This window comes from Budorcas taxicolor, chromosome 21, assembly GCF_023091745.1.
Source record: "Budorcas taxicolor isolate Tak-1 chromosome 21, Takin1.1, whole genome shotgun sequence".
Lineage (NCBI taxonomy): Eukaryota > Metazoa > Chordata > Mammalia > Artiodactyla > Bovidae > Budorcas > Budorcas taxicolor.
Window position 1 is genome coordinate 64,106,680 of NC_068930.1, and position 12,445 is coordinate 64,119,124.

The following is a 12,445-nucleotide window of genomic DNA, read 5'->3' on the forward strand; positions in this document are numbered from 1 at the left end:
CCCCTCATCTGTACCTGGGCCAGGAGTGACAGCCTGGCCTGCACTCAGAATCCTAGGAGATGAGAGACAGGAAATGCTTCCTGAGCCGGGAGTCCCCTGGAGTCCCTGGCTGGCCCCTCGGTAATCTCTCCGCTGGGTCAAGGACCAGCTTTCATGGCTGGAAGAGCTCAGAGGGAGGTGATCCAAGGCCACCCGCCATTTGACAGACATGGGGACATCAAAGCAAAGGGGAAGAGGGCAGAATTGAGGAGGGGAGGACGCTCAGGTGTCCCAACCAGACCCCCGCTGTCACCCTGAACTCTGACACCTGCTCCCAGGGGCTGAGTCTGACACCCCACGGAACGCTTCTGAAGGCGAGTCCCATTTAATTCTCTCAGCAGGTGCTACGGTCATCCCATCTCTCGACGAAAGAAACTGAAGCTCTGAAAGGTGAAGTGACGTTTCCACGGTCACACAGCTGGGGAAAGGTTAACACAGGGCTGGGCCAGCCAGTCTGACACGTGAGCCGCACAGGAGGCCCCTCTGCCCACGGGGCTCCCAGGGGCTCCAGGCCGCTTTGGAGGTGACTCTGGGCCTGCCCGGTCTGGCCTCACCAGAATGGAGGTCATCCCGCAGCCAAGCCATAATCCCCCAAAAGCCCCCACCCCAGGTTTCTGTATCTGGAGGCCACCCAGACAAGGACAGGTCCCCAGCTGTGGCAGAACATGCAAAGCACCCAGGCTAGAGGTTTGTTCCCATGGAGATGGAAGGAACTCAAACTTCCCCTCAAGGGTGCCTGCAGGGTCTAGAGGCCAGCCTGTACCCCTAGGCAGAAACCTGAGCCCAGATTCTCACCACTCCCCCTCTGAGCCACCAGCAAATCCTCAGGGCCTCTCCTCAGGACCCCCAGCAAGAGAGGAATGAGTTCCAGAAATAAGCCTTCCTGGCCCACACCCACTCCAGCTGCCCTCCAAGGGGCCTGTTTGGCTGCAAACAAGGCCCCGGGGCCAGCAGCCTTGGCGCAGCTGTGGCCGTCTGCCTGAGAGCAGGCCTGCCTGAGGAATGCACAGAGCTACACGTGTCAGGGAGACCCAGGGCGGGCACAGTTCCAGGAAACAGAGCAAAGCCACCTGTTTACGTGGCGCACCTCCCTGCTCTGCCTCCCAGCTCCTGATCACTGATAGCCAGCCGTTGGCTGTGCCCCCAGCTGTGCAGGAGGTGAGGCTGGACCCTTGCAGTTAACTTCTGTTCTTGGCTGTGTGGCTCTGGGCAAATCACTCGCTCTCTCTGGACCTGTTTCCTCTCCTCTTAAGGTTTGAAGGAGGCTGTACTGCCAGGCTCAGAAAAGCAGCGATTTTGTGACTGTCCTCCTACTTTTATAGGAGGACAGTCACTTTTCCCCACTGTCTCCATTTTTCCTCATTCCGAGAAATGTGGCATGCCCCTGTGGGCATGTCAGGCTCCCCAACTGGCAGCCCTTGGCTGTAAAACGCCCATCAGTAGTGCCAGGAGGAACCTGGGAGAGGGTCCCAGGGCAGTCCTGGGCCAGCGCTTCAGGGCCAAAGTAGTAAAACAATGACATTCATGATCACCCCAGCCGGGTTGTAATCCCCGCCTTAGAATTTTGGAGCGGAGGTCAGTGGGCTGTTCAGGGCACTCAATAGTAATGGGTTGGCCAAAGGGCCATATACACCAGGTCCGCTGTTCGGAATCAAAATCTGAAGATTCTTAAGAGGAATCGGCAACCATCTGGGGCTCCTTCAGGCCCTACAGGAGATTTCTGGTCTCACTCTCCCCGCTTTAGAGATACTGGGATGAGGCTCAGAGAGGCGGAGAAGCTTGCCCAAGGCTGCACAGCTCCGGGGATTCTGAATGAAACCGGTCCTGCCTGCGAGTGCGACTTCCCCTTCCCACCGCGGGTGCGGGGATCTCTCAGGCAGGCACTACGGAGCGAGCTCGCGGTGGCCGGGAGCGGGTATTCCTGCCGGCGCTCACCGCCCGGGTCGGGGACACGCGGCGCAGTGACAGGTCCGCTTGCCCCAAGCGGAGGCAGAATGAAGACTGGAGGCGGCGCCCGACCCTGCGGGGACGTGCTGCCCGGGGCTTACCGGCTGCTCCTTCGGGGAGGGTCGGGGAGCGAAAACGTTCGGGGATTTCGCAGGCGGCAGGGAACGGTTGGGTTTAAACTAAAAATACGCGCCCGCCCGCAGCTGTCACAGCAGGGCCCCCGCCCCCGCGCCCCGGCGCGCCTCTCCAGGTCCCCTTGACTTTCGGCGATCACGATTCCTGGCGTGGGGTTGGTGAGGGGGGGCACCAGGGCTGGGCCGGGGTGGGTGTTGAGGATCCGACCCTCCGGTCCCTGTTCTGGTCCCCCGGCCCCACGCCACTTACCAGCACGGGAGCTTGCAGGAGCGCGGCGCCGCGGGCAGTCCGGGCCGAGCCACCCTCCTCCTCCCTGCGTCCCGGGCGGCTCCGGAGCGGGGCGGGGCCGGGGCGGGGCCCGAACACGCCCCCGCCCCGACCAGTCCCCTCCGGACCCGCCACGCTAGCCGCCCCCAGGGCCCTGCCGAGGCTGCTGGGCAGGCAAGAAAGAGGCGCGCGGCGATCCGCGCGCTCGGCGGAGGGCCCGGGGGCCCGGCCTGAGCTCGGCGGGAGCTTTCGCAGACCCCCTCCCGGGGGTGCAGGGGAAGAGAGCGCTGTCATGGGGACTCCCGACTCTCACCCCTGGTCACGCGCCCAGGGCTGCCCTCTCCCGCTCGGGAGTCGCCCTGAGTCCTGGCCACCTTCCTGCCTCCGCCTGGGTCTCATCCTTAGAGACGGTGCGGAGCTGCCGAATTCCTCTGTGCGCCTAGCCTTAGGGAGGGGGTTGGGGGCCTGGTGGGTCTTGCTCTCTCTGAGCCGTGGTGGGGGCAAAGGCTGGGACACCCCCCTCCCGGAGGCGCGAAATCCAAGGAGGAAGTGACACCTATCCACCAGCCTGACGGTGGGGGCGCCCCATCCGGCCCCTCCCACTCCACCGTCCCGGGAGTCTCCAAGCCAGGGATGTTCGCGCCCCAGGCTCCGGTGGGAGGACCCCAGGATACCGAGGGGAGGCGATGGGGGCTGAGTCACCAGGAATGTGAATCCCGCCCGTGATCGACCTCCCACAGACCCCAGGTCCACGAATGTGCTCTCCTCGGCCTCCCCGTGCGCCCCGCCCCCCAGCGGACACTTCCTCCGACGCTTCTGCGAATCCCAGATCCAGGGACTCCCAACTCTTTAACCTCTAAATCTTATCTGCCTTTGCCTTTGTGCTCCCAGCACTTGCAGGCCTTTGGACCGTCCTCCCCGCCAGCGCTGATCTTTGTCAGAGTAGTAATTGGAGGTTTGCGCGAGAGGTTCCGTTTCCTTTGAATGGAGATGAAAGCGACTCACGTGAAGGATACAACTTGCAGAACCCTTGTACCACGTGAACTCCAGTCTTCACAACTTAGGTGAGGCTGCGCCCATTCTGCAGATGAAGAGTTAGGTGGTCGTTCTTCAGTCCCTCAGTCGACTCCGGCTCTTTGCGACCCCATGGACTGCAGCAGGCCAGGCTCCCCTGTCCTTCACTATCTCTGGGAGCTTGCTCAAACTCATGTCCACTGAGTTGGTGATGCCATCCAACCATCTCATCCTCTGTCGTCCCCTTCTCCTCCCGCCTTCAATGTTTCCCAGCATCAAGGTCTTTTCCAACAAGTCAGCTCTTCGAATCAGATGGCCACAGTATTGGAGCTTCAGCTTCAGCATCAGTCCTTCCAATAAATATTCAGGGTTGATTTCCTTTAGGATTAGGGCTTCCCTGGTGGCTCAGAGTCTGCCTGCAATGTGGGGGACCCCGGTTCGGGCCCTGGGTCAGGAAGATCCCCTGGAGAAGGAAATGGCAACCCACCCCAGTACTCTTGCTTGGAAAATCCCATGGATGGAGGAGCCTGGCGGGCTACAGTCCACAGGGTCGCAAAGAGTAGGACACAACTGAGCGACTTCACTCACTCTTCCTTTAGGATTGACTGGTTGGATCTCCTTGCTGTCCAAGGAACTCTCAAGAGTCTTCTCCAGCACCACAGTTCAAAGGCATCAGTTCTTTGGCGCTCAGCCTTTTTTCTTGTCCAGCTCTCACATCCGTACATGACTACTGGGAAAACCATAGCTTTGACTAGACGGACCTTTATACGGACCTTTGTAGTCAAAGTAATGTCTCTGCTTTTTAATATGCTGTCTAGGTTAGTCATAGCTTTTCTTCCAAGGAGTAAGCATCTTTTAATTTCATGGCTGCAGTCACCATCTGCAGTGATTTTGGGGCCCAAGAAAATAAAGTCTGTCACTGTTTCTCTGTTTCCATTGTTTCCCCATCTATTCGCCATGAAGTGACGGTAACTGTCCCAAATCTAAGGCTTCCCCGAGGGTGTTTTTCTCTTTCGGTTCCTTAGTGAGGCTGATAGGCTCTCTATCAATGTTTGTTGAATAAATCAGTGTAGAAATCAGTGTCCTAAGATTAAATTGTAAAACAAGACCAGTGTGTGTGTGTGTGTGTGTGTGTGTGTTTTCCAAATGGAGGCAAGGCAAATTGTTTTCCAAATGCCAAAGCTCAAGAGTTAAGGCTGGGTTAACTAGCCTGAGTTAAATGCCTGAGTGTCAGCCACACCTCCTACTCAGAACCCATTTACTAAGTTGTAATTATTCACAGGGCCAGAGGAGATACACACAAAGGGCCTCTTTCATCCTTGCCCTTCGATTATTCTAGATGTCCAATTGTGTTTCCTATTATCACCCTGACCCCTGTGGGGTGCTACCACAGGCTTTGGGATTACAGCAGTCTAGCTGAGGGTACAGATGGCGTTCAACAATTATTACAATCCTGGGCATCTGGAAAATGTGCTTTGCTTTCCCAATGCTTCCACATGTATCTCCTCGTTAAATCTCTGCGAGGATCCTTGCCGTAAGTTACGAAAAGTTTAAGGAGTTCTCTTCTGATGGAAAGAGGTCAGGTGATTTGCACCAGGAGGATGAAGACAGCTCTGACAACACTCCTGAAAGGTTGAGGCTGAGAGACTGTTTGGTTTGTTGCACTGGGGAGCCGAAAGCTCAGGCTCTGGTGCCAAACTGCCCAAGTTTGCAACTTTCAGCTCATTACTCAACCTTGGTTTCCTTTTCTGTTAAGTGGGCCTAATAATAGCAAGCTCTCTTGAATGGTTTTGTGCTTGGTATTGTGAGCACCCAGCTCACGTGAACTGTTCTGGGGGGCCGTAGGCTCAGGATGGTTCCTGGCAGACAGCTATTCAGTCTTTTTGTTTGTTTGTTTGTATTCTGAGCCACAGGGCTTGTGGGATCTTAGTTCCTGAAAGAGATTGAACCCGGGCCCTCAGCCATGGAAGTGCCGAATCTTCACCACTGGACTGCCAGGGAATTCCCTATTCAGTCTTTCATCAGACATTTCCTGAGCACTACTACGTGTTAGCCCATAGGAATATGGAGAAGGATGAGTCAAGGACGGTCACCCGGAAGGAGGTCACAGGGCAGGGATTCTATGTCCAAGGGGCTGTCGCCTGAACAGGGTAGCGTGGTATAGAGACAGACTGTCCTTCTCACTACAGAGCATCAGCCAAAGCTGAGAGACCCAAATCCCAGGCCCAGTTCTGCTGCTTGACTGAGGGAACCTTAGCAAGTAACATTGTAGGACCTTATTTTCCCATCTGTTAAATGGGGATAGCAATAATATTTCATAGGCAAGAACATATGAGATTAAAATATAAACTGCAAAATACCATGCAGATGTTACTAGTTTTATTATTATTATTAGCTTTAGCTTTACAGGGCTTAGTGCTTTTCAGGATAGTTTACTGTTGCTTTCTTTAAGCCTGACAAAAATGAGACCCTCCTTTTTGTTCATTCTCTGGCAAACTTCGGCCACTTCAAACAGTGCCTATGGAAGGGGAAAAAGTTGAGTAAGCAATATAGAAGAACGGGGGAGTTTGCAAGTAGGAAGGCTATAAAAACTTCAACTCATTTGTCTTTTCAGCATTACCCACGGCTACAGAAAAGAGTGAAGCTTATCTGGAAAGAAAATTCTGGCAAAGACGACGGGAGAGCCCCTGTGCCGTCTCTGGAGTGGAGTACAGGAAGCCCCACCCCAGGCCTGCCTTTCAGAAGTGGCCCAGAGAGGGAACCACAAGGAGGCCCTAAAATGATGCCTTTTGGAAATTCTGACTCATTTGGCAGCGGGGGTTATTTATGCCACGTTCAAAAGGTTTCCCGAGGAGTGAAATATTGACTGTTCTTCCGCCATGTCTCTCCCCTGTGGCCAGCGTCTCCACCGCTGCGCACCCAGAAGCAGGGGCCAGTTTCAAAAGCCTGGAGAGGTTATTCAGTTTTGTTTCAAATTTGTCTCAGCTCACTAACTGCAATAGCGATCCTGTAAAAGTCTTATTTTGTGTGATTCTTAGTTGTTTGTGTGGTCAATCTCTATAGAAAGAGTACAACAAAAGCTGGAATGAGTCTTCTGGCGAATCCAAACCCTTGTGTGCGAGCGGGTAAACTGAGGCAAGAGGACAGGAAGGACAGACCCTACCTATACAGTCCCAAGCGTGGTAACTGGTGTTCTGGAGATTATGTTCCCTTTGGCCTGGAGAATTCCGTGGACTGTATAGGCCATGGGGTCGTAAAGAGTCGACACGACTGAGCACCTTTCACCTTTCACTTTCACTTTGTCTCATGTCTAGGCTGGGGGATCCATCCCTTTCCATCCCTTCCCCCTTAGCGAGGACTCACGTTAGCGCTGCTGGCTGGGCATAGATGGAAAGCTTGCACTGGGGTAGCCATTTCCGGGACGCCTCATCAGAGATTGGGCATGGAAAGCTGGTTCTCATCCCGGCTCTGCTGGCAGCTGCTTCTTTCTTTGTTTCCTCCTTTGCCACTCCTCCAAGTGTTAGTCTGTCTTTCCCCCCTCCAGTCCTCCTGTGTGCTGGTAGGGGGGTGAGCGGACCCCCCAGCACAGTTTGTTCATCTCTCCAAGTAGTCTGCCTTCCCCACTGGCAGCTGTGCCACCCCATAACTGAGTAAGCTCGGGAACCGAAGTAATTCAGACTGTTCTTCCAGATGCACGAATTGGGGTGCTTTTATAAAAGTAAAATACAACGTGTACTGGAAGCAAGGACTAGATTCTGGAATGACTGGGTTCTAGCCCTTGTAGATGTTGTTCAGTAGCTGTGTAACTTCAGGTCATTTCTGAGTCTCTGACTCTGTGAAATGGGAGAACTGGAAAAGATCATCTCTAAGTTACTCCTCCCAATTTAGAAAATGATGTGAATCTTTTTATTTTTTAATTGATTCATTTATTTGGCTGTGTTGGGTCTTAGTGGCAGCATGAGGGATCTTTGGTTGCAGCACACAGATTCTCCAGTTGTGGCAAGCGGACTCTGGAGCTTGGGGCTCAGCAGCTGCAGCGTGTGGACTTAGCTGCTCCCCAGCATCTGGGATCTTAGCTTCCCAACCAGGGGTCAAACCCACATCCCCTGTAGTGCAAAGTGGATTCTCAACCATTGGACCATCAGGGAAGTCCCCAGATAATATGCATCTTGATTGTACTGGGTAATAGTACCATTCAGCACGGCTATTAAACACTACTATTACCTTACACTGAAGCATAAGTAATTACAGAAATAAACACGTTAGGCTAAAATTGACAAACTTTATTCTTAACAAAATAAAATCCTTCTGAAAGAGCCTGGCCATATTCCTCTCATCAGTGGGCAAGCCAATCTATTCTCTCTGCTTTTCGCTTAAGGAACACCTTAAGTGGTTTTATTTTGTTTTACAATTACATGAGGTAATTGTGGATTATGCAGTTGTAACAGGTTATACAGAGACAGTCCTCCACACCTTTTACTGAGTTTCCTGCAATGGCAACATCTTGGGAGAGTAGCTAATACAATATCACAACCAGGATATTGACACTGACATCAAGATGCAGAGCATTTCCATGACGACAAGGATCTTTCCTGCTGCTCCTGCCTCCTGGCCCCATCCCCTCCTGCACCCCTGGCAACCACTGACCTGTTCTCATTTCTATAGTTCTGCCATTTCCAGGATATTATACAAATGGAATCATAAAGTGTGTAATCTTTGGGAACTGGCTATTTTCACTCAGCGTAATTCACTGGTGATTCATCCAGGTTGTTGCTGTATTAAGAATCCACATCTCTTTATTGCTGAGTCTTATTCCATAGTATAAATGGACCATAGCTCATCTAACCATTTACCTGTTGAAGGACATCAAGGTGGCCTCTAGTTTGGGGCTATGTTGAATAAAGCAGCTATGAACATTTAGTACAGCTTTTCGTGTCAATGTAAGTCTTCACACTTTTAAGTTTTAACTGGTATGGTACCTGTACACAGTACCACACCACCAATTTCTGTCCCATTTATTTATAGTGATGAACATACTCCAAAGATGTTGAAGTGTCTAGTGATTGCCCAGGACCAGGCTGTGAGTTGCAGAAATTCAACAAAAGCAAACTACATGGTTCCTAACATTAGGAATTTGCAACCTATTGTGGCAGCAACAATAAAACTGAAACAAATAAGTAACATTGAAATAACAAGACAGCATCGCATAGATGCTCAATGGCAGGGTTCAGAATTGGCTCTTACAAGAATCCAGAAATGGGAGAGAAGAGTGAAGGCTCGCGTGTTTGGGCCAGGGCGTTGTGGATAAGGTGAGATGTGAGTTACATCTTGAATGATGGAGAACAGTAACAATATTTCGCATTTATTAAGGGATTACTACGTGCCAAGCACTGTCCTAAACTTTTATACTTATATTAACTCATTTAGTCCTCATCAAGGTCAGTCAGGGCTTCCCTGGTGGCTCAGACGGTAAAGCGTCTGCCTGCAATGCAGGAGACCCAGGTTTGATTCCTGGGTTGGGAAGATCCCCTGGAAAAGGAAACAGCAACCCACTCCAGCACTCTTGCCTGGAAAATCCCATGGACGGAGGAGCCTGGTGGGCTACAGTCCATGGGGTCACAAAGAGTCAGACACGACTGAACGACTTCACTTCACTAAGGTCAGTCAGTTAGTCAGTCCAGTCGCTCAGCCGTGTCCGACTCTTTGCAACCCCATGAATTGCAGCACTCCAGGCCTCGCTGTCCATCACCAACTCCCGGAGTTCACTCAAACTCATGTCCATCGAGTCGGTGATGCCATCCAGCCATCTTATCCTCTGTCATCCCCTTCTCCTCCTGCCTCCAATCCTTCCCAGCATCAGAGTCTTTTACAATGAGTCAACTCTTCGCATGAGGTGGCCAAAGTATTGGAGTTTCAGCTTTAGCATGAGTCCTTCCAATGAACACCCAGGACTGATCTCCTTTAGGATGGACTGGTTGGATCTCCTTGCAGTCCAAGGGACTCTCAAGAGTCTTCAACACCACAGTTCAAAGGCATCAATTCTTTGGTGCTCAGCTTTCTTCACAGTTCAACTCTCACATCCATACATGACCACTGGAAAAACCATAGCCTTGACTAGACAGACCTTTGTTGGCAAAGTAATGTCTGTGCTTTTTAATATGCTGTCTAGGTTGGCCATAACTTTCCTTCCAAGTAGCAAGCTTCTTTTAATTTCATGGCTGCAGTCACCATCTGCAGTGATTTTGGAGCCCCAAAAATAAAGTCTGCCACTGTTTCCACTGTCTCCCCATCTATTTGCCAAGAAGTGATGGGACCAGATGCCATGATCTTAGTCTCTGAATGTTGAGCGTTAAGCCAACTTTTTCACTCTCCACCTTTCACTTTCATCAAGAGGCTCTTTAGTTCTTCTTCACTTTCTGTCGTAAGGGTGGTGTCATCTGCATATCTGAGGCAATCTTGATTCCAGCTTGTGCTTCTTCCAGCCCAGCGTTTCTCATGATGTACTCTGCATATAAGTTAAATAAGCAGGGTGACAATATACAGCCTTGACACACTCCTTTTCCTGTTCGGAACCAGTCTATAGCTATTATTACCTAATTTTACAAATGAGGAAACATATCTATCATGAGGCTGCCCTGAGCTACAACCCAGGTACTGTTATGAATAACCACTCTTATGGTTCAGCTCACAATTCTTATGGATAACCACTGCCCCTACTGTCTGCCTGGTAGCAATAGTGGAGGGCCATTTTCTGGTCATGATTGAATTCCAATCTGTTTCTTAGGTTATATTTTTACACAGAGCCACACTGAACCCCAAATGTTACAGCTCTGGCTCCATTAATGTGATGAGTTCCTTATGAGTCCACGTTATTGATGAGAAATTACTTTGTAAAGAATAGCAGCAGACTCAGTAACAGAAGAGAAAGCCTGTGCACAGTGCACGTGCTACAAGAGGGAGAGAACCAGCCTTGAGGTCTGCTGTGTGTGTGTGTGTGTGTGTGTGTGTCTATCAGTGTGTGCAAACAGCAGGGCCGAACCCTCCAGTCACATTGCTTACCTGCAGTGAGAAAAACGTCAGAGCTTCAGCTTCGTACGTTCGGGGAAACTCGCAGGGCCGGCTGAGATCATTTCTGATAATGACTGTGGTTTTGTGTTCTCCGAACCGCTCTGTACCAGGAAAGTCGCAGCCACGCTCAGCGATTTCCTTGGTTGCTGAATAGGTGGGATGTGCGATTACTCTTCGTAAACAGACTTGACTGCTGCTCAGCCTTCCAGCTTCACTGTTTTGGCCTAAACAATGGCAGCACAACACTAGGAACCTGGTTCCTTTGTTCAGTTTTGTTTTGAAACCTAAATACAACCTTGAGAATGTCAGTGTTGCCAACCCAGGGGTGGTCGGGGGAGGGAGGGAGAAGGAGACGTGGGGAGGGGAGCCGTGGCAGAGGGGCAAGCTCACAGAGGGAAATCTCCTGACGTGGTACCTCTGGGGCTCAGCATCCCTTGGCTGGCTGGTCCAGGGTGGGCCATCTCCCCTCCTTTGTCTCCACATCCAGAAAATGGGGCCGCTTCCTGTCCCGACTTCCCTGTAGGAGCTGTCCTCAGGACTGCAGAGAATAAGGGCCATGGGAATGTATTGTGAACGTGAGGTTCTGTGCAAGGGTGTGCTATCATGGGAAATGGAATCCTCCCATGACTAGCCTTGCCAATCAGAGTTCACGACTGAGACAGACTCAGGAAGAGGCTGTGGGGAAGGAAGAATCTCCACTAAGGAGGCAGAGAGAACTTCTCTTGTTTTTGGCCCCTGGAGGCAGGGTTTTGAATTCTGCTGCAGTGTTCCCTCCTTGCTTTGGGCAGGCTTGGCTGTCCTGAACATGTGATAATATTAGAGATGCAGTGTAATAGGCAGCATGCCCAGGAAGCGGGGCTGCAGCGGTGGGGGGCGGCGGGACCTGCACCTGACTCAGGGCAGCCAGGCATTTGTGCCCCTCTCCCATCAGACCATGCAAGCGGGCTGGGCTCTACTGGGGGAAGCCCACATCTGGGGCACAGCTGGCCCCTCTCCTGGACTGACAGAGGCTTGGGTCAAAGGTCCACACGCCTGTAAGAAACCTGTTGCTCTTGATGATAATTCTTGATGTTTTCCCAGCCGCGAAGGTCATTTTACCACAGAAGCCTCTTTCCATCAGATGTTAGAATCCTGCTCTGAGCTGGCCCCAGATACACGCCGAATGAACGCTTTTCAAACCAACCACCTCGAGTCCTTGCTGTGCATGAGGCCCAGCACCCGGCCTGCAATCTTAAAAGAACTTTAATACTCAGTTTCTTTAACGCTGTCGAGATAGTCCACAGGGAAAAACAGCAAGGGTCACCAAATGCAACTCCTGGCTCTATAAAAGCCAGACTCGGGGGACAGAAGCAGCCCCCATAAACGGGCAGGAGAGAGAGCAACACACACACTGTGTCCTTGGGTATTTACAAGTCCGGCTGGTGCAGCGCCAGCGGCATTAGTTCACCGGCTTCAGCAATCAAGGCTGTTTCATCACCCAGGCTGAAATATTTGTGTCACTGGTGAATCTGGGCAAAGGCTGAGACCCTGTCTGCTCAGTTTACAGTCTCTAAGACAGCCTGACACACAGGTGCACAGGCACAACTAGCAGCCAGAAGACTCTAGAAATTCACTGGCCCAGCTCCTTCATGTTCCAGAGACTCAGAGGTTCGGGAGATGCCCAAGGTCAGGGAACACAAGCCCTCCCTACCCCCGCCCCTCCATGGCTCAGCCCGCAGCCATGCTTACCTCCATTGCCAAACCCAGGGGACATTTGGGTTCTTACCTGGCCTCTCTTGTCGCTTCTGACTGCCCTGATAGGGCCTCTCTCCTGGAAGGAAACTTGTTTCGCCTCTGGCCTCTTCTAGTCTTCAGGCCTATCCTTCCCTAACAGCGTACATCTCCCAGCTTGCGTCGCTGGTTTTTCCCTTTTTTCTTGCTCTCTCTGCCCAAATCTTTTTGTTTTTAATAACTTACTTTGGCTGCGCTGAGTCCT

The 12,445-nt window shown here is 51.8% G+C and overlaps 1 long non-coding RNA gene across 2 annotated transcripts; it reads left to right on the top strand.

Moving 5' to 3' along the window:
- The first annotated feature begins 2,563 nt into the window (after positions 1-2,563).
- LOC128067040 (uncharacterized) lies at positions 2,564-6,385 on the top strand. 2 transcript variants are annotated; one of them, XR_008201266.1, is made up of 3 exons: positions 2,564-2,798; positions 3,280-3,452; positions 6,017-6,385. It is a non-coding gene; the product is annotated as an uncharacterized LOC128067040 (long non-coding RNA). The 2 variants fall into 2 exon arrangements; XR_008201267.1 differs by lacking the exon at positions 6,017-6,385 and adding an exon at positions 4,002-4,148.
- Positions 6,386-12,445: the final 6,060 nt, after the last annotated feature.